This window comes from Mus musculus, chromosome 19 (assembly GCF_000001635.26).
Source record: "Mus musculus strain C57BL/6J chromosome 19, GRCm38.p6 C57BL/6J".
Taxonomy (NCBI): Eukaryota; Metazoa; Chordata; class Mammalia; order Rodentia; family Muridae; genus Mus; species Mus musculus.
Genome location: NC_000085.6, coordinates 3,138,878 through 3,159,992, shown reverse-complemented (window position 1 = coordinate 3,159,992; position 21,115 = coordinate 3,138,878). Strand labels below are relative to the sequence as shown.

Below are 21,115 nucleotides of genomic sequence, written 5' to 3'. Positions count from 1 at the left end.
GTTCTCTGCAGTGGAAGTTGGAGGGTCATAGCTGGCGGCTCCCGTGGAGCAGGTAATTACAGGGTAAGCCAGCATTTTAGATTTTACGCCTGAGCTTTCTTTTTTGCACCGCATGAGGCTGCGGCTGGGGGAGGATCATTTCCTTAAGGAAATGCAGTGCAGTGAGTTCTATAGAAAGGTGGGTGTACTGTTTCTGGAGTTGTAAAACTTCTTGTAACCCCGCGAATTGAGACACAAGTTTATCCTTGGCGTCTATGAGAGTGGGGACAGGCAATGTCGGAGGCCAGGGGGTGGGTGCACAGATTGATGAAAGGTAGGGAGTGAACCCTGTGGTGGTGCTGAAGCACTCGGCTGACAGTCCGGTTTATGAGGACGAACCACCTCTTCCTCCAAAATGTCTGCATCCCTAGGACCTAGAGGACCCTCAGCCAAGGGTTTTTTAAAGACTGGATTGATTAGTGGCCTGTCTGTAGGAGACGGATCCACTGAGAGAGGGGGGTAAAGAGAAGCCTGCGGGGCTTCAGGCCTGTCCGTAGTTATTGAAGTAGGTTTCTTGGTGGTGGTGGTAGCTCACTGAAGCCTCCCGAGACAAGGGGCGGAGACAGTATTCCGCAACCGACAAAAGCTTCTGAGGATCATCAACTGCACTTTCTACTACATCATGAATAAGTACCCCGTAGGTGAAAGCATTTGCAGGGACAGCATCGGGGCCCTGCCTGGCCAATATATCATTCTCGACCTACCCTTCACCACTTTTTACGATGTATCTCTGCCCCATCAATGGTTTCTCCTATGAGCGGTAGGAGCACTCCTCAAAACAGCTTATTCTTCTAGTCATGACGAACTTCTCTTGGAGCTAGTCTCCGGGGTCTCCGCCGTTGAAGGTCCAATTCTCAAGCCTCACTTTAGGCACCATTTGTCCCGTCCAGCAGGACTTAGTTGTTCCGTGGGTCGAGAAGGACCAGGGCCTGAAAGAGAAATGAGTGGAGAAAGGGAAGCAAGACCAAGCAAAGAGTTGTCAAGGTCTGTTTAATGAAGGCAAAGAGCCAGGTTATAAGCACACAGTGAGAGAAAATTGGGGAGGGGTCGAGGGGGTATAATAAAACACAGTGAAAGGGATGAACATCTGGGGCAGATGCTGATTACAGGCTTCTTGCAACTTAAAACTGTCCCGGGTGGCCTTCAAACATTTTGCAGTTTATCTTGGAGTGCCAGCCCTGACCTCACAGTCCCAGGAAGCCATCAAACATTTTGTAGCTATCTTGGAGTGCCATAAACAGTCCCAGGCACCAAACGGAGACATGGAGGAGGAGGTGAAGCTGGCTTTATCTAAGCAGTTCTAGGCGCCAAGTGAAGGAGGGAGTGAAGCTGGCAGTCTCAAGTGCCAGGTGGAGGCAATGAAGGAGAGGGTGACATAATTCTCTTCAAAGGGTCAGCCAGATCTTTAGGGTGAGAGTAACTGCGGGACCTAGTTTCCCATGGTTTAGTCTCTCACAGCTCACCAAATTTCCTTGCACCCTCTACAAATGAAACTTATTTCTTCTCCTTTTCTGAAAAATGGTCTATTAACCTTATTAAAACCGAAACTAGTGTTTATAGCTTTGGGGGAAAATACCTTTTTCAAAAAATACTTTTTTTTTTCTCAAAAAGAAAACCCATACCTTCTCAATTTAACTCAGTCAGAAGCAGGCTGATTTCAGGTCCATCCTGCCAGGAGGGCAGTTCCTTCCCTCAGGCTTTTTGTCTGACACTAGAAACTGAAAATTGTTAATCAGCTTTGAAGGCTCAAGTGCCACCTTGATACATGATCTTTTTCAGATGTCTTGATGGTTGATTTGGCCCTGCTGCTTCCCATTCCATACCAATGGATCCTTTAACAGTACTGTAAAATAGCAACTAAGGCAGTTCAGAGACTGTGGGACTCATCTGTACACCCAAAGCCTTTTGAACAAATTGACTTGAGTAGAGCTGCCTTACTACAATTTCCCACAGCACTGTAGCTACTGAGTAACACTAGTTGCTCTACAATTTTTAACTAATTGCTTCAGTCATTATTTTCCTAATGTCACTGACTGAGCATTCTCTTTTAAAGCTAACTTCCCCATCCTCAATATACATGCTCTGCTAATAGTTCTTGAAATGTTTCAGTTATGATCATCCCTTAGCACAGTGTATATTTTTAACTTGTGGAAAAGACTTACAGACAAGTGGAAAAAGTAAGTTCTCTTCACAATCCAGAACTCATTTTTCAATATGAGTCTTAATTATATATGAGGGAATATGATCCCCTAGTCCCCAAAAATTGTCTATTAGAAACCCAAGAACCAGTAGCTTTCTTATTTCTTTAATTCTCCATAAGGCATCAATTTTATGCTACTGTGTGTGTGTATGTGTGTGTGTATTACTGTATACATGTATTTACATTTTTAAGTTAAAAAGAAAGAAAAGAAAGAAAGAAAGAAAGAAAGAAAGAAAGAAAGAGAGAAAGAGCTTCATTCGCCTATGTTCAATATAGGCATCTAGGTATATAGTTACAAATTAAAGACCACAAATACTTCCTAAGAAAAATCATTAAAAAAAATCAGCTCCTCCTTTCACATAGCACAGCTAGCTTTCAAAGCATGCCAGCTAAGAGAAAGGTATTGTCCATGGAGACAGGAAGGCTGAGCTTTTCCTCTTTGGATGATAGCTGAGTTTTTATTGGCAGTTCTAGTAAAATATGTAACTTCTCATTCATTCTAAGCAAGGATTCCCCCACCACCACCACAGTTTTTCTTCAAATAACCCCTGTAGTCTTCTATTAGAATTGGGGATTTTGAATAGCAGGGTTTTGGGTGATAAGCAGTCACTTTAAATCATGTATTGGCTATGTGGAGGAGAAAGAATATGGGAGGATGTCAGAGATGGTGAGTGAGAGAGAGATAGTTCATTGGACACACTGGAAGACAGCAAGCATTTCAAAGCTGTTTTCAGTATCCCAAAGGGCAAACACTGGTAGCAGCACCATAGCTACAGGAACTCCACTTGGCTCTCCTTCACCTCGATGTACTATAGGTCCGTTCTGCACTGGTAACCTATGCTGCACTCTCAGGGACACAGTACATCCTGCATTTCGGAAGAGGTGTACAGCATCTTGGTGCAGCAGGTTCTTCAGATCTTTGTCATTTACTGAGAGGATCTAGTCACCTTCCTGGAGCCGCCCATCCTGGGCCACAGCCCCATCCTCTTTGATGCGGCTGACATAGATGCCACTGTCCTTGGACACATACTGTTGATCTGTCCCACCGACATTGTTGAAGCACAGCCCTGAGGGTCCTCTCATCAGGTTGATCTCTTCCTCCATGACTAAATAATCCACCCATCTGTTCATATCTGACTGCTCTCCAGGCGGAAACCCGGGGTCAGTGGGTGCCCAGAGCAGGTGAAGGTGATACAAGCTCTGAGCCGCCTCCCCAGCATAGCCTTTTCTATTTCTATTATTTTTAGATTTGATCTTTTCTTGTGTCCCAAATTTCCTAAATGTTTGGGGTTAGCAAATCTTTACACTTTTTATTTTCTGATGTGTTGATATTTTTTATGCCTGAGATTCTCTTTTCCATCTCGTTTTTGTCTGTTCATGATGCTTGCATCTGTAGCTCCTGATCTCCTTCCTAGGTTTTCCATCTCCATGTTTCCTCTATTTGTGATTTCATTATTGTTTCTATTTCCATATTTATAACTTGGGCATTTTTCTTCAATTCCTTCACCAATTTGATTGTCTTTTCCTGTATTTCTTTAAGGGAGTTATTTTTATCCTCTTTAAAGGCTTCCATCATCTTTGAGAGATGGAATTTTACATCAGAATTATGCTCTTCACATATGTTAAGGTATCCAGGGCTTGCTGTGGTAGAAGAACTGGACTCTGATGGTGCCTAAATTACATTGACTTCTTTTGTTTATGTTCTTCAACTTGCCGTTCACCACCTGATTATATGTGGTGTTAACTGTCCTGGGAATCTTGAACTGGAGCAGTGCATTGGCTTCTCTTGTTTATGTTCTTCAACTTGTCTTTCTCCATCTGGTTATATGTAGTTGAAAGAACCTAGTGGGGAAACCCCCACTCAACTCCCGATTTGACGTGCATCCAAGAATCACGAACAAACAGACTGTCTTGATGTAAAAACATAAGGTAGTTTAATGGCGGAGCTCTGGGTCTCACGCAGGAGACAGTGGATTCGACCACGAGGCTTGGAAGCTAGGGGTTTTTATAGAAAAGGGGCTGGGGCTGGGGGAGGAATTGGCTCAGTTTCAAGTGATTGGTTCATTTAAACATCAGCAGGGAGGAATTGGCATGGTTTCACATGATTGGTCCACTTAAACATCAGCAGACTGTACATGCAGAGAACATTTAACTTAGGTCAGAAGGGCAGGAGATAGGGAGGTGCTGGGCCAGTCAGGACATGTCATTCTCTTTATCTTTATGGCCAAGCAGCCTCAGGAATGTCTTAATGATGGGCCTGCCCGGGCATGTCCTGGCCTGTTCTGCTATGTTCTCAGCCCCAGTTTTCAAAGTTCACAAACAACTCTTTGGGCTATTTGACATAAATTACATGAATCAAAGGTCTCAAGTTTCATTTTCTTTCATAGTATTAACTCTCCTGGGATTCTTTACTTGGAGCAGGTCTCCTGGGAGGCAAGTAGTGCTGTCTCTGGTTAGGGTAGGCCTCCTGTGTCCCAGGTTAGAGCAGGCTTCTAGTGTCCCTAGATAGGTCAGGCTCCCGTGTTCCTGGTTAGAGCAGTTCTCCTTGGAGACAGGCAGGGCTGTCAGGTGGGAGACCAAGCACACTGAGCTGCCACAGGGGCAGGTGGAGTTTCTGACCAAAAGGGAGATCGGAGTTATTTCTTTCCTAAAAATCTAATGATGGAGGTCTGTAGAGATGGCTCAATGATTAAAAGCACTGACTGCTCTTCCAGATGTCCTGAGCTCAACTCCCAGCAACCACATGGTGGCTCACAACCATCTTTAATAGAATCCAGTCCACTCTTCTAGTGTGTCTGAAGACAGCAACAGTGTCACTATATGCATTAAATAAATACATAAATAAATAATCTTTATTTATAAAAACTACCAATGAAGAGAAAATTGGATATTGCCAAAGTTCTAACAAGAAATAACAGTAAAACTTCCCTTCCAAACAAAAAATATGATTACCAGAAAAGTTTAAAAATGAGAGCAAAATAACTACCCTCTGAATTCAAAGGTAATTTATCTTGAAAATATGTTTGCTGTTGCGAGCCGGCCTGCAGCTCACAAGAAACGGGTACACCTGGGAGGCAAGCAGGGCTGAAAAGAGAGGGGAAACTAGGTGGTCTAGAGAAAAATGGAGCTATGTCAAGATTCCTGATCAAAGCTCAAATATTTAATGGCAAATGCACTTAAAAAAGGGGTGGGGGCATTCCCGCCAATTCATCCTTGGAGCCTGGAACCAGCTGCAGGATAGGGTGTAGTCTCCGGAATAGCTCAGTGGCCTTCCAACAGGTAGCAGTATCTTGAAGGGGAACAGTGGAAGTGGCTGAACAATAGAGTTATCTAGGGAGGAAGGCTTCACCTTAGGTAATCTCCTTAGTGGCAGCAAGGTCAAGGTCTGGCTAGCCTGCTTCAGGCTGGGGGGAGGTTACAGTTTGCATTAAATTTACCCATTGCCTTCAGAAACTACCTACAGGGATTTCAAAGATGTCACATACTATCTAGCCTCAGAGACATTACAATTTTGGAGGAGACCTTTTTTTTTTTTTTTTTTTTTTTTTTTTACCCCAAAATGGTTGCATTCTCCATTTCTCCAACATAAGCATCAAGTGGCAAAGACTCTGTAGTTGTACAAAGCTCCTGACCCTATGGCAGACAGGAGGCAACAGAGTGAGTGAACCAGAGAATGAGGACACAATAATCCTTCAGGTCTATGCACTCAGGGTCATACAGTCTAACTCAGTCATCTTCCTTCAGAACCCACAGACTCCAAAAGCAATATCACCTGCGGAAGAGGATTTCATCCACAAGCCTGGGACACACATCAACCTGAATGGTAGATAACTCTTGAATTAAATACTTCTGCTACATTTTTGCTATCTGGATAGGCAAGAATCTAAATATTAATACCCCGGAGGAGACCAATGTTTTCTACTTTTTTCTTTTTATTATTAATTCTTTGAGAATTACAAAAGGTGTCTTTTGATCATATTTATTCATAATCCATACACAACCATTTTCACCCAAAATGATCATTTCCCTATTCACCTTGTCCTCCATTTCTTGCCTTATTTTGTTTCATTTAAGACATGTTAGGCTTATAGGGTCTCCTAATATGTGGAAGTGAAAGGAAATAAAACTTGAGACCTGAGATTCATGTAATGTATGTCAAATAGCCCAAAGAGTTGTTTGTGAGCTTTGAAACCTAGGGCTGAGAACTTAGCAGAACAGGCCAGGACATGCCTGGGCAGGCCCGTTGTTACATGTCCTGACTGGCCTGGTGCCTCCCTATTTTCTGCCCTTCTGACAGTCTGTTGATGTTTAAATGGACCAATCATGTGAAACCGTGCCAATTTCTCCCCCAGCCCCACCCCTTTTCTATAAAAGTCCCTAGCTTCCAAGCCTCGGGGTCGAAACCACTGTCTCCTGTGTGAGATTCGTTTTGAACCGGAGCTCCGCCATTATGGCTCCACCATGTGGTCGACACCTCTGTCTCCTGTGGGAGATACATGTCGGCCCGGAGCTCCATCATTAAACTACCTCATGCTTTTACATCAAGATGGTCGTCTGTTTGTGATTCTTGGGTGCACGTCGAATGGGAATTGAGTGGGGGTTTCCCCACTAGGTTCTTTCATTTGTAGGCCCCAGCGAGATCTGCGTGACACCCAGGAACCCCGAAAGACCCCCTGGAGGTACTTTTTTGTGTGTGTCTTACACGTTGTCTGTTGTCTAGTGTGGCATGGCTGAATTTGTGTCTTGGTTTGTATATTTGTGTCTTGGTTTTTCTGTTCTGAGATTGTCGATATGTGTCTAGGTTTTTCAGTTGTGAGATTGTGGGTTCGAGTTCCACCTCAGTGTCTTGGTTTTATGGTTCTGAGATTGTGGGTTCAAGTCCCACTTTGTGCCTTGGTTTTAGGGTTCCGAGATCGTGGGTTTGAGTCCCACCTCGTGCCTTGGTTTTAGGGTTACAAGATCGTGGGTTTGAGTCCCACCTTGTGCCTTGGTTTTAGGGTTCCGAGATCGTGAGTTCGAGTCCCACCTCGTGCCTTGGTTTTAGGGTTCTGAGATTGTGGGTTCAAGTCCCACCTTGTGCCTTGGTTTTACGTCTGGCAGAGTGAGGAACGAGTGTGCTTAGATACTGGTGTCTTTTATTCTCTGTTGCTGTCTTGTTTTTGTTTGTGGTTTTCGTCATGGGACAGACTGTATGTGTGGTGCTGACTGTGGGCTTGGACTGACGTTAGGACAGAATTTGTCAGTGATAGTTAAGAAAAACAACTCAGCGTGTGTCCCTGGCCGCACGCAGCTGCAGGGCCGGACTGAGAACTTCCGGCTTCAGCTTCAGCGGCAGTGGTGCACGCTGGCCGAGGCAAGGCGCCACGTGGAAAACCATGGCACAGGGGGGGAACACCGATGTGGAAGTTTCCTCAGGATGCCCGCCCCCCCCCACCACGCATTTCACCACCTATGGGACAGGCAAGAAAAGAAAGAGAGGCGAGGCCCACAGGGCACCATGCTGACCCTACCTGGCTTCCTAGAGCAGCCGCGATGCCTGCTTGGGAGGGGCTGACTAGAGTCGCCACCTCTGTCGCCTTCCCCCCCTCCCGATTGGGCCTGGTGCAGCCAGCTGTGAGAGCTGCCTTCCTTTCCCTGCCCCACGTGTTTTCTCTCCTAGGGCAGTCCAGCCCTAAGCTGCTAACCAGTGAGGGAGACATCTGCCCACTTAAAAACTTCTGTCGCAGGTAAGGAGCACCTATGAGTCTAATCACCAGGCTCTGACAAATGTATATAGAGGTCTAGAAAAAGGTGAGCTTAGACTGTAAGGAAGAGCAAAGCTTCAGCAGACTCAGGAGAGATAGATGATAGTGAAAATAGAGATGAAAGAGATTAGAGAGGTCCAAGATGAGAGAGATACCCCGAATGAGAAACATTTAGAGTAGAACCAGTAAGTAAGAGGTAGAGAAGGCGTATTACGAGAGAGAGAGAGAGAGAGAGAGAGAGAGAGAGAGAAAAGAGAAAACAGCAGGGATAATAGACAAGAAAGAAATTTGACTAGAAACTTTGCCACAGTGGTAGGAGAGAAACAAAAGACAAGATCTAGACAGGAAATCTGGGCAACAGAAGACAGAGCCTCAGCTAAAAAGGCTCAGCTGTGTCAGATTGAAGTTACTTATTTGGGATACACCCTTCGAGATGGGAAGCAGTGGCTAAAGAAAGCCAGAAAAAAGACTGTAACTCAGATCCCCACCCCAACTACACCAAGGCAAGTAAGAAAATTGTTGGGCACCGTTGGTTTCTGCAGGCTCTGGATACCTGGGTTGGTGACTTTAGCTGCCTGTTGTACTCCCTAACCAAGGAAGGGGAAGTGTTTGTGTGGACCCCAGATCACCAGAAAGCCTTTAGAGAAATGAAAAAGGCCCTACTGATGACCAGCCTTTGCCTGACCTAACCAAGCCTTTCACTCTTTATGTGGAAGAGAGATCAGGGGTCACCAAAGGAGTCCTTACTCAGACTTTTGGACTTTGAAAAAGGCCAGTGGCTTACCTACCCAAGGAGTTAGACCCTGTTGCCAGCGGGTGGGTTTCTTGCCTGAAAGCTATTGCTGCCATAGCTCTGCTTGTCAAGGATGCTAATAAGCTCACTCTGGGACAGCAAATAACTGTAGTGGCACCCCATACTCTTGAAAGCATTATCTGAAAGCCCCCTGACTGATGGATGATGACCAGTGCTCCTGTGACACATTATCAGAGCTTTTTCTTGACTGAACGAGTGACCTTCGCTCCACCTGCTGTCCTCAATCTCGCTACCCTACTGCCCAAGACTTCACCTACTCATCACTGCGCTGACATTCTGGCAGAAGAAACTGGTACTTGAAATGATCTAAAGGAGCAGATCAGCCTTGGCCTGAGAGTTCGAGCTGGTACACGGATGGCAGTAGCCTTGCAGTTGAAGGACTGAGATGGCAAATGTGATAGCCAAGAAGATCCTAAAAGAAATCTTCCTAAGGTAATGGACCTGCCTTTGTTGCCCAGGTAAATCAGGGACTGGGCAAGGTATTAGAGATTGGTTAGAAGTTACATTGTGCATACAGGCTCAAAAGCTCAGGACAGGTAGAAAACATTAATAGAATTCTAAAAGAGACTGGTGCAGACTTGGTGCTCCTTCCCCATGCCCATAACTGTCTTAAATGATGTGTTTAAACCTACATGTTTTTGTAATAAAAATCTATATGCTAAGTTAAAAGGCTTGCAGGTGGTACAGAAAGAAGGCTGGTCACAATTGGCTACAGCGAATGAGCCGGGTACCCCAAAAGACATCTCCCCAGTTCCAGCCAGAGATATGATCTATGTACACGTACATCATGCCCAGACCCTCAAGCCTTACTAGAAGGGTCCCTGCCTAGTTCTGTTTACTATCGCTTCCTATTCTGTTTTTGTTCTTGTAGAAAAAAGAGTATGATTTCTATTCTCCTCATACTTCTGAAATTCTAAGATTAGAATTACTTAGTAGAAGAAGAGGGGAATGAAAGGAAATAAAACTTGAGACCTGTGATTCATGTAATGTATGTCAAATAGCCCAAAGAGTTGTTTGTGAGCTTTGAAACCTAGGGCTGAGAACTTAGCAGAACAGGCCAGGACATGCCTGGGCAGGCCCGTTGTTACATGTCCTGACTGGCCTGGTGCCTCCCTATTTTCTGCCCTTCTGACAGTCTGTTGATGTTTAAATGGACCAATCATGTGAAACCGTGCCAATTTCTCCCCAGCCCCACCCCTTTTCTATAAAAGTCCCTAGCTTCCAAGCCTCGGGGTCGAAACCACTGTCTCCTGTGTGAGATTCGTTTTGAACCGGAGCTCCGCCATTATGGCTCCACCATGTGGTCGACACCTCTGTCTCCTGTGGGAGATACATGTCGGCCCGGAGCTCCATCATTAAACTACCTCATGCTTTTACATCAAGATGGTCGTCTGTTTGTGATTCTTGGGTGCACGTCGAATGGGAATTGAGTGGGGGTTTCCCCACTAGGTTCTTTCAGAAGCAATGAGTCAGAGATTTAAATGAAGGAAAGTAGCCATGGTAGAAAAACATAAGGTGTGCTATTTCCCCAGATTTGTCCTAGCTTCATTTCCAGTTTGTGAAGAAACAAGAGATTTATGATTTACAGACTGACCTCAAGAGGGATTCAGCATATGGTAGATGGAAAACAAAGCAGATTGTTTTTACTTTATTCTAAATCTGATATTGTCTTTTCTAGCATTCAATAGGCTTGAGCCACCTACTTGATAACTGTACACCTAAGCAAAGTACCTATAGGAAACCAAGCACATACATGCATTCAAATCCCACCCCTACCATCAACTAACCATGTAACTTTTGAAAAATTATTTGTAAAAACACAAATTTCTGCACATATGTACACAGTTTCTAAAAAGATTTTAACAAAAACATCATATGTATATGTGTATGTATGTATATATATTGTTTGTGACTGTGTGGGACCTTGAATGGCAGCCTGTTTTGAATAAGTGAGGCTTGCTTCATAAACCCAATAGAAAACTCTACAAGGAATAGAACAGTGAGCCATGTTCCCAGAGACAGGTGCCTGATACCACAGAGCCCCCATCTCCATAATTCTGTGACTACCAGTCACACAGACCAGACCAAGCCCCAAGTTCCTGAAATTCTAGCTAGACTTCACCCTCACAGTTACCTGACAATAGCCAGGTATGCTCCTCCCCACAGCTACCCTGCAACTTCAAGATAGCCCAGCCCACTATAAAAGGCCAGCTGCTTGGTCCCTCCTCTTTCTTATGCTCTCACCTTTCTTACTCTCATCTCTAGCTCTCCTTCTCTCCCTCCCTTCCCCCCCCTCCACATACCATGGCTGGTCTCCCTCTTTCTACCTTCTCTCTTTCTCACTGCCTTTTTTACAATAAAGCTCTAAAACCATAGACTGTCTCTGTGCATCAAGGCCTGCCATGCTTGAACAATGGAATAGGATTTTTCCCTAAAGAGCCATGTCTAACCTCCTGCTGGTAGGCCTTCCTGCACTCTAGCCATGGACCTGACCAAAGATTCTCTCCCGCATGGGAATCACCCAGCACCCCCTCTCCCCCTGCCCTCTCCTCTTTTATGCCCTAGGGTTGACCAGGCTGCCTCCAGGGCCCCCATTTTTGTTCTCAGCTATTCCACAGCATCCAGCAGTCTGGGATGTCCGAGACTGAGGACCTGTTATCTCTGACCTCCGTGAGGCACAGTGACCTCAGACTGATCCCTGTCCACCTCTCCCTGAGGACTGAGGACCTGGGTTCAATGGCTTCCCACAGCAAGACACCCACCTGGGGCTGCGTGGAGAGCACAGGGCAGTCCTCCATGTCTGCCTGTCCAGAGCACCGAAACTTTGGTGGGACACAGGTTCTCTCTCACCCTTTTATTCCCTGACACCCGCTTCTCATATGTGCAATATGTGTAGGCAGTTTCCAGAGAAATCAAGAATAGGAAAGTTGTGAGCCACTCTATGTGTTTCCCTGGGGAAAAAATGTATCATCTATAAGAGCAGATTCATCCTTCAATCCCCCATTTTAAACAGAGCCATACTAAGAGCTATGTTCCATGCACTTATGTAAAATACAATTAATTAGACTGTAGCAGCAAGTACTATACATAGAAACGTTCCTAAAAAGAATTGTGTCTTCCACTCAGCGTTCTGCTAGGCTGATTTCCTTATAAAAACTTCAGTGGTTATGGAGAAGTAGGAATCACAGGTCCAAGATCTAAGTACAATTTTCTTGGGCAAACTTTACAACCCTTAACACCATTTGTTCTTCCAACATCTCTGTTTGAGTAATCTCTTTGTGACTAAGAAGTATAAGGTTCTTTTAACATACTCTAAGCTACCACCAACCAGCATACTACATCTGAGGACAACAGCAGTGATTTCACTTCTGTGACTTATTGTTGCTATTGATGTATCTATCAATGCATTGAAAGGTATCCATGACTGTCTGTATTCTGATGCTATAAAAAAATTCATAAGGCTGTAACTGGGTAAGAATGAGGAGGAGTAACCTAATTCTTTGTTCTCACAAGGTCAGTCATACTTGGATACAGGGTGAACTATCTCTTAACTTCATGGAAATGTGAGTTGTATTTTGGGTTGGTTACTGAGACATCTCATGGTGGTGTAGCATGGTTGCTAATGGTGTGTTAATAACAAAACGCTTTCAGCTGTATGTATTCTAGCAACTGATTTTTGTGGCTCTGGTCATACTGTAATTTAATAATTTTATTTGTAAAAAGTAACAGGATTAGGGTAAGCTTAAAGTCAACTCTTCCTCTCTCCATGCCTCATTGTTCAGAGCACAATTGCAATCTATATATTTTGATCACATTTATATTTATCAAACATGTGGAAAGTAACAAGTAGTCCTTAAAGCACATTACAAGATCTAATAATGGCTAATTGTCCCAAATCTTCTCTTGGAATAATGGACATGAGTTTTTATATTTAAAGTGTTTAACTATGTTTTTAAAGACAAAACATACATAATCTACAATTCAGTAAAATTGTGATCTCTTTAATCATTATCACAATTCTGGTTTCTGTTGTTGAGGGTACGAAATGACTCTAAGAGATGATTGCCCTTCCTGGATACATGTTTTTTCTATTGGACAATTGTCCTCTCATTAGATATGAATAAATTCGCACCTGGCTATACTGCCATAAAATGACCACAGCAGAACATGTTAAATGTTAATATTCCTCCACAAAAAGAGATGATGAACTGGTCATCATAAACCAATTTAAAAATATTGGTGAGATTTGAAGATGTCCTCATGCAAACCAAGAAAGGAGTTCTTAGTGTGACTGCAATCTTCAGGGTCACTCCCACTCCCACCAGACATTCCTTACCAATCATTTGTAAGCACAATGACTTCATTAGTACACCAGGGAGAACTTCAGTAAATTTGAAATTTGTCATGGGTATCATATGAAGAGGAGATAGACATGGCTTAGTCTCCCCTCGCACAGGGAGAACATTCTTACAATAAATAATAAATTTACTTGTTAATGGTACTACGTTTCATGGTAGCATGAAATAAAAAAATATAGGAGGATGTAAATATGGAAATTGTTTCAGTAAAGAAGGATTTATAGAAGATTAGGATAGGAGGATGTTATCAGAATAAAGATAAAAAATGTTAGACACTATTTGCAAAGTATGAATCTTTGAGTACATTATTTAATAAATGTAAAGATAAGACTTAGAGATCATGTTATGAAATTAACGTTCCTAAGTTCTAAGATAAACAATTACAAAAACTGGCTAAAATGTATGTGAATCAACATTTATTTAGAAGTATCTGACTATTTGACATTCAGCAGTAGTTAAAAGAACCAGACTAGTGTAACTGATCTTCTACATGTTTAACAACCACACTTGAAGCTATTCTAATGTGGTCAGAGGGACTAAAAGACAGCATAATTTCTCCCTTGCTCTTTAAGGTCTGTGAGGTCTGCAAGGACTGTGGGTCTTCTCTAAAAATGTTCTGCAACTTTGGGAAGTCACCTGCTCTCTTGTCTTGGAGGCTACCAAGAGTCCACTCTACAAAGAGGAGGGCAACATAGAGGAAAATATTCTTCAGTGCTTCAAGGGGAAGCCCCATCCAGCCCCAGCAAGGCCTTTGACTTATCTCACAGAGACAGGCAATGAATAAAGGCAGGCTCCAAGAGTAAGAGATTCCTCCCAAGCCCAAGTGACTCCTGTAAATGTAACTGATTTTAGCAGGACAAAAACAAGCAATAATTTTGGCTACCTGCTTGATCTTAAACACCCAACAGTAAACATAAAATTAAATAAAATTAAAATAAAAACAGTAAACATTAAAATGTAAACATTAAAAGGATTGGTATGATACTTTAACAATTAAAGGGACATAAATGATGTTTGGACAACTATTCCTCATTGATGATTCTCTTCCTCATAACACCTGCATTGGCCCACCTTACCTCTACAGTGTCTACACACATCTGAGAAGCAGGCTTATCTGCTTAGATGCTGAGCCCAAATGTTAAAGCTGTATGTCTTACCTATAGAACACCATCTGTGTCTGGAAGTGTATTTCACAGAGATGTAATGTGTCCTTACATCCTGTTTACTGAATAAAGTATGGAGCCAGATACTCAGTCACTAAACTCACATGTTTGGGAGATTATATCCAAATTCTGTTCTTGAAATTTTTCTAGATAAGGACTTAATAGAACTCCATATCTCTTTTAATGTGTCAACCAAGATGCTGACTTTAATTAACATCTTTTACAACGCTTACAGGTGCCTGTCCCTTATACCAGAGACTAATGTAAGAGACTGTGGGTTGCAGTCATTTAATCCTTCTTTAGACCTCTGGTACTCTTAAGTATTTCTCCTCATCAACATTGTCGCTTTATGTTCTTCACAATTTGTACTTATAATGCCTCATTCAAATATCACTATCTAAAAAATTTATGTTATCACCAAAAAGATGGATTATATATTGGATCTTTGCTATTTGTCAAGTTCTATCATGGCCCTATAGATGGATCCTCAGTGCCTCCCATTTCCTCATCTACCTTTTGACATCTCTAAGCAGTTAAGAGAGATCTGTGCCCCAAAACTCCTAAAAGCATTTTGGGTGATCTCTGAATATAGGAATAATGAGCCTTCCAAATATTCCCTCTTCTTAGCACTCTGGGCATTGCTTTTCAGGACTCAAAACTGAAATAGCCAGTTTGAAGTTCTCTCTACATCAGTTAACCTCTGAGTCTTACCATCTCTCAGAAAAACTTTAAAAATATTCAGATCAACTTAACATCCTTTCCTCTGGTTGCTGTGGTATTCTAAAACTAAGTAGGACTACATGTCCTTAGTGATAAGGATGGGATTTAGGCCCTCCTTGAACAATGCAACTTCCTCACCAATAAATTCAAATGGTTTTGAGGTGGAGCTCAAGTTCACGGTGATCAGAGGAAACATTAATGGGTATGCCTCTTCCTATGGATGGACTGTTGGTTCCCTCCCACAGAAGTTCCTCGCCTTGATCACTGTTCCTCATAATCAACCCTGTACTTATATTTTTTGCCAAGTATTTTGGATATTTTACTTACTGTAGACACCTTCATTAAAATAAACAGATGTCTCTCTATACCTGAACACGAATGTTCATGTAAGCTCCCCTATTTGTTCTCATCCAACAGCAGCTCCTTTCATTCCCGAGGCATCAGCTAGCCGATATTTGGGAGACTGTAGTGGAGCTCCACCTGCAAGGTGACTTCATAACTTTCACCCCAGACAAAATACATTTCATTTAACTAGTCCTGTGTTTTGTTCTGTTCCCTTCCTTCCATGTTCCCCATCTGTGTGTTCCTTCTGAAGCTTATCTGAGTATAGCACATATAACAGTATAACCACTCATTATCTTCCTTAATGACTGTGTCTGGAAGAAAAAAATTCAGTAGAATTCTTTTATCTCAGTATACTACAGTCCTTGACTTCATTCACTGTTACTCTTTCGTTACCCCTGTTGTGGTGTCCCTCCAACTCTAACATTCAAAGTGAAATACTCATTCACTAGACACAAACCTTTTATTTTTCTCATTTTATACCTGACCATAATACTTTTGTGGACTCTACTTTTGTCTCTCCCACTAATCTGCACAGGAAAGGTGGATTCCCCTTTTAAACAGAATGCACCACCTCTTAAAAGTGACTGGTTTAACTTATTCATGGAACTACTCAGTCTATCTGTTCATTAGATTCCATTGTTCCCTGGAGCCAAGGCTGCCAATACGTCTCAGTCACTATGAAGCCACATCGCTCTCATGCTACAGCTTTATAGAATGACTGACCGCTTTATGGGCCTTTGAACATAACTCTTTCTGATTCATCAATATTCTCCATCCCCTACCATCTCCTTATACTTCCCTAATGCCAAGTGATTAGCTACTGTTCTCCATCAACTTAACAAAAATTGCTTCCTTCCTATTCTGACACAATTCACCCCTGCAAAATACTTACAACCCATTGAGACAAAAATCCTTCACCATTCTATCTGTGAGAGTCCATTTCTTTCTGATTCTTATCTAGGTCTTCCTCTTTCACTTTGCCAAGCCCCCTCTGGAACCTTTTTTTTCTGTAATAAAATCATATATTTTCAAGTCCATAAGCAATCATTTTTCTATGGTTTCTTAAGAGCACAAGTTGGTAACCACATGATCCACCAACAGCTCAGAAAGTTAAATCTCTTCTATCAATAATTCCTGAATTACAATGCTCATTTCCTAGTATTAGACAATATCAGAAAGAATAGTCACAAATTCTATATGGACCTAAACCAAATTCAGCACAAATCAAATTCTTTGATTTGATCTCAAGTGTAAAAGTGAGTGTACCAATGGACAGGACTTAGTACCTCTGCAGTGCAGCAGGTTAACTGCCTTCCCTGGAAAATTATATTCAAACTGTTACTGTCTCTCCTAAGGGAAGGGTTCAGGAAAAACAGGGGGCTGAGAATGCTCCAGACACTGAAAAAGGAAGTGAGAGTGCATATGCATGGAGGGAATAAAAACCAACAATTGATGAGGTCACACACTGAACAGCTTCAGTTGCAACTGATGTAGTGGCACTGACAGCATCTGCAGGTTTCTGTAAGAGGACATAGCACTGTGAGAGGCATGATATCACTTTGCAAATAGTAGTAATCTGCAACATCTTCTGAGAGCGTGTTTTCAATTGTCAAAAGAAAATCTGTGCCATAGCCACTACTGGAGAACCGGGATGGGACTCCAGGACGAAGAGTATTGCCTTCTGAAATAAGGAGATTAGAAGGGTCCCCTGGCTTCTGCTGGCACCCGTTCATATCATCATCAATATCAGTGCTGGTTATGCATCTGATAGTGACTTTTTCTCCTGTAGCCATGGACAGGGATGTTGGAGACTGGGTCACAGTTGTTTCTGCCCTAGAATCTATTTATGGAAGAAAAGTAAGACAGACAAGTCAAATGTGCCATAATTAAATAAGTGAAGACTTATCCCGAGCTTTTGCCCCACTGGCAAGAACACACTCAGGACAACCGGAATCTTCTGCGGCAAAAGGCTTTATTGCTTACTTCTCACAAGGAAGACCCCGAACCGGGAAAATGTCGCTGCTTATATAGCCCGCAGCATGACGTTTCAGCACCTGATGTGGCGTGACAGCTCCTGATTCGTTGCTCGCCCATCACCCCATTACTACGCTGCGAGATGGGCAGTGACTAGGCGTGAGTTCACTCTTGCACTTGCGCATAAGGCTTGTTTACTAGTTAGGCGCAGTGGAAGCCAGCGCTATCTTATAATGGTGATTGCTCACTGCACACACGCGATTGCTTGCGGCACGGCTCTCTACATCTCCCCCTTTTTATTTTATTAAAATTTGAGGCTGGTCTAGGCCTCTGCAGTCATGTCCATCTGCTGTAGCTCCTGTCTTAGGTCATTCCTCCAATGTCACAGCCTTTCCTGTCATAGGGCAACCCTATTGCCATCGGGCCCCGTGTCTTAGGTTGGTCTGTGCATGAGGAAAGTTGCCCATCTCTGGATACCGCAGTACTGTGTGACAGTAACTGCTAAATGACCTAGGGCGAACTCTATAAAAGAGGCAAGCCAAAAAATGAATTAGTAAACCTCAGCGAGGTGTAAGTACTGATCAATGAGCGTTGAGTCTCTTACATCCCAGTGCAATGTATCCACAAATCCGTGGGATGCAATAGCAGAGAACTCAGATGCCATTTAGGTCTTAAGCATGGACAGCCAAATTTCAGGGAAGGCCCCTTGTTCAATGGCTGCAAGTGCTTGAGCAATCACAACCTTGTTATTTGTTTGTTGGGTTCTGAGCTTGCAAACTAACCAGAGCATAAACACAAGTCCACAGCAGACGACAGCAGTAAATAAAACCACTGCCACCCATTCCTTAAAATAAGAAAAAGCAGATGAAATCCAGGAAGAGAGACCCTCTGTCAATGACAGGTCCACTCGTGTCGAGTTGATCCTGAGAACAGCCGCTCTCAGGGCCTCAAAGGTCTCATCAAATCTTTCAGACCAATTTCCTGCAAGATAAAAAGAAATCTGCCTAGACAGAATAGCAAACATGTAAATATTGATTTTTCCCAAAGGAGGAAATATGTGTGACATCCATTTGCCAGCTCAAAGAACGGGAGCTAATAGTGGAGCAGGACTGATAGCCTAGCCCTTGTAAAGAGTGTGATGACTGAGTTACGGGCCAGGTTTTTGGCCACCAGTGAGAAGAAATAATACTTTTGTCTGCTCCTGTATCTAAAATTCCCTTAAATTGTTTCCCTTCTATAACTAACTCCAAGGATGGCCTGGAATCTAAAGGCATTATTAAGTAAGCAGAATCATTTCCATTAGAACCAATCCCTCTGGCAGCTCGAGGAATACCAGAGGAAGGAAAACAGTCATGTAGGCTTGGCAAAATTATTAGTTGAGCTATTCTGTCCCTTTGTGATATAGAAAAGACACCTTGAGGACAAGAACAGAGAACCTGAAGTTCCCCTTTATAATCCTGATCTACAACTCCAGGGTGGACAATAAGACCTTGTAGGCTGCAAGAGCCTACCTCGTATATCTCTAATTGAATGACAGTCCTTAGCCCAATGATATCCCTTTCCACATTTAGTACACAATCCTGGTGCTGTTCTTTTTATAGGGGCTCTGCAGTCCTTTTTAAAATGCCCTGGTTTGCCACAATTAAAGCAAATTTTGAGCTCAGTTGAATCCGAGCGCCTCCTTCCCTGCAGAATGGCTGCTGCCAATCCAGCATTAGTAAGCGGCCCTCCAAGCTCAGGGCAAACCTTTAACCAGTCCTGTAACCCCTTACTCTTTCTAGGTGTAATTGCTGATCTGCATTCCTGCGTAGCTTGTTCATAAACCAATTTTTCAATTAAAGGCATAGCTGCTTCTGGGTCTCCAAATATCCTCCCTGCTGCCTCCGTCATTCTGGCCACAAAGTCTGAGAAGGACTCCTGTGCACTTTGAGTAATCTTGGTCAAATGCCCACTTGCCTCTCCCTTCTTAGAGAGTGCCTTCCATGCCTTAACAGCGGCAGCTGAGATCTGAGTGTATGCTCCCTAATGATAATCTGTTTGGTTAGCAGCATGCTGTCCCTGACCTGTAAGTAATTCAAACATCCACGTTCTTTGGTCCCCTTCCATGGTGGCATTGGCCCTTGCCTGCATCTGGCAGGAGTCCTGCCACAAGGCTTTCCACTCAAGATACATTCCCATACTGGGGGCTGCAGCTTTTACTTCAGTCTGCCAATCACCAGGAGTCATAGCGTGATTCACAAGCCTTTCAACTTGTGCTATAGTGAAATTAGCGCTGACTCCATAATTGCGAACTGCTTCTGCAAGTTCCTTAATCTGTATAAACTATACCGGAGCGTGAACACACCCTCCCTCAGGTCCTTCAAAAACTGGGAACGCTTGCTGCACTTTTCTCTGTTCCTCTTTTGGAATGAATGAATCTGAATGCTACCTCTACACATAAGGCTCTGAATGGTACCTCTGCACATAAGGCTCTGAATGGTACCTCTGCACATAAGGCTCTGAATGGTACCTCTGCACATAAGATTCTGAATGGAACCTCTGCACATAGGGCAGAGGTGCACAAGGACCCTGAAGCCGACAGTCCGGAGGCCGAGCAGCAAGCTGGCTTTCGCCAGCCGCTTTTTGCCTTTTTCTGGACTGAGTAGCTTGCTTTTTATCTTGCTGGTACCTTTCTCCCTTATAAAGAACTGCTTCCTCCTCCAAGTCCGTTTCTTCAGAGGAGCTAAGTCCTTCATCTGATTCTGAGCTACTAAGAGCTAGCTGCTTAAACTCATCTAGTGGCGGGTATAGGCTCCTTCTCCTAGAAACTACCGCTGATTGATCTTTTTTCTTTTCTTTTTCCTTCTCCTTCCTTCCAATCTCTCCCCAGGTATTCTTCCCTGACATTAACTTTTCCTTGGGTTCAAGACCTGTGGAAAGGCCTGTATGCTTAATTGGTGCACCATGTTTCCTTTTTCTCCTTCTCTCTCTCCCGCTTTACCTCTGATAGCCTGTCTTGAATTTCGTCCAGAATTCTCTGCCCTGCCTTAACCACTTGTTGACATGTGAAAAGGAACAAAAAGGTTTCTAACACTGGAGAAAGTTCAAGGCCAGACATACCTCGTAAAGCTGTTATGTGTCCTGCAGTTCTGGTTCCGCCTCGCGAACGAGGGATCTCCCTTGTGCTGGTGTGATGGTAGTTCTCGGGTTTCTCGGTGCCACTTATTGCCCGAGCTTTTGTCCCCACTAGCAAGAACCCACTCAGGACAACCGGAATCTTCTGCGGCAAAAGGCTTTATTGCTTACTTCTCAGGAGGAAGACCCTGAACCGGGAAAATGTCGCTGCTTATATAGCCCGCAGCATGACGTTTCAGCACCTGATGTGGCGTGACAGCTCCTGATTCGTTGCTCGCCCATCACCCCATTACTACGCTGCGAGATGGGCAGTGACTAGGCGTGAGTTCACTCTTGCACTTGCGCATAAGGCTTGTTTACTAGTTAGGCGTAGTGGAAGCCAGCGCCATCTTATGATGGTGATTGCTCACTGCACATACTTGATTGCTCGCGGCACGGCTCTCCACAAAGACTCTCAACCTCTTTGGAAACTATAGGATTTTGTTGAGACTGTGAACATTTAACAAATGTCATGAGAAAGAGAAACTGTTTTACTTACCAGAGACACAGAGGAGAAGAAGGCTGAGGAGAGGAGCTAGTGAGAGCATGGTCATGGCCTTGAATGATAGCCAGCTTCCCATGCAGGTTGATGGCATGCATTATAT

At 43.5% G+C, this 21,115-nt stretch overlaps 1 long non-coding RNA gene, 1 other non-coding gene and 1 pseudogene across 2 annotated transcripts in view; 2 read left to right on the top strand and 1 right to left on the bottom strand.

Annotated features, from left to right (window-relative positions):
• 1700030N03Rik (RIKEN cDNA 1700030N03 gene) overlaps window positions 1-6,194 on the top strand; it is a 43,905-nt gene extending 37,711 nt beyond the window's left edge. The window contains exon 3 of the long non-coding RNA NR_045304.1: window positions 5,984-6,194. This is a non-coding gene — a long non-coding RNA (RIKEN cDNA 1700030N03 gene). The remainder of the gene's footprint in view (window positions 1-5,983) is intronic.
• Window positions 2,158-2,283, top strand: LOC115489054. The gene has a single exon (XR_003952953.1). It is a non-coding gene; the product is annotated as a small nucleolar RNA SNORA40 (small nucleolar RNA).
• Window positions 2,927-13,309, bottom strand: Gm42068 (annotated as a pseudogene).
• Window positions 13,310-21,115: the final 7,806 nt, after the last annotated feature.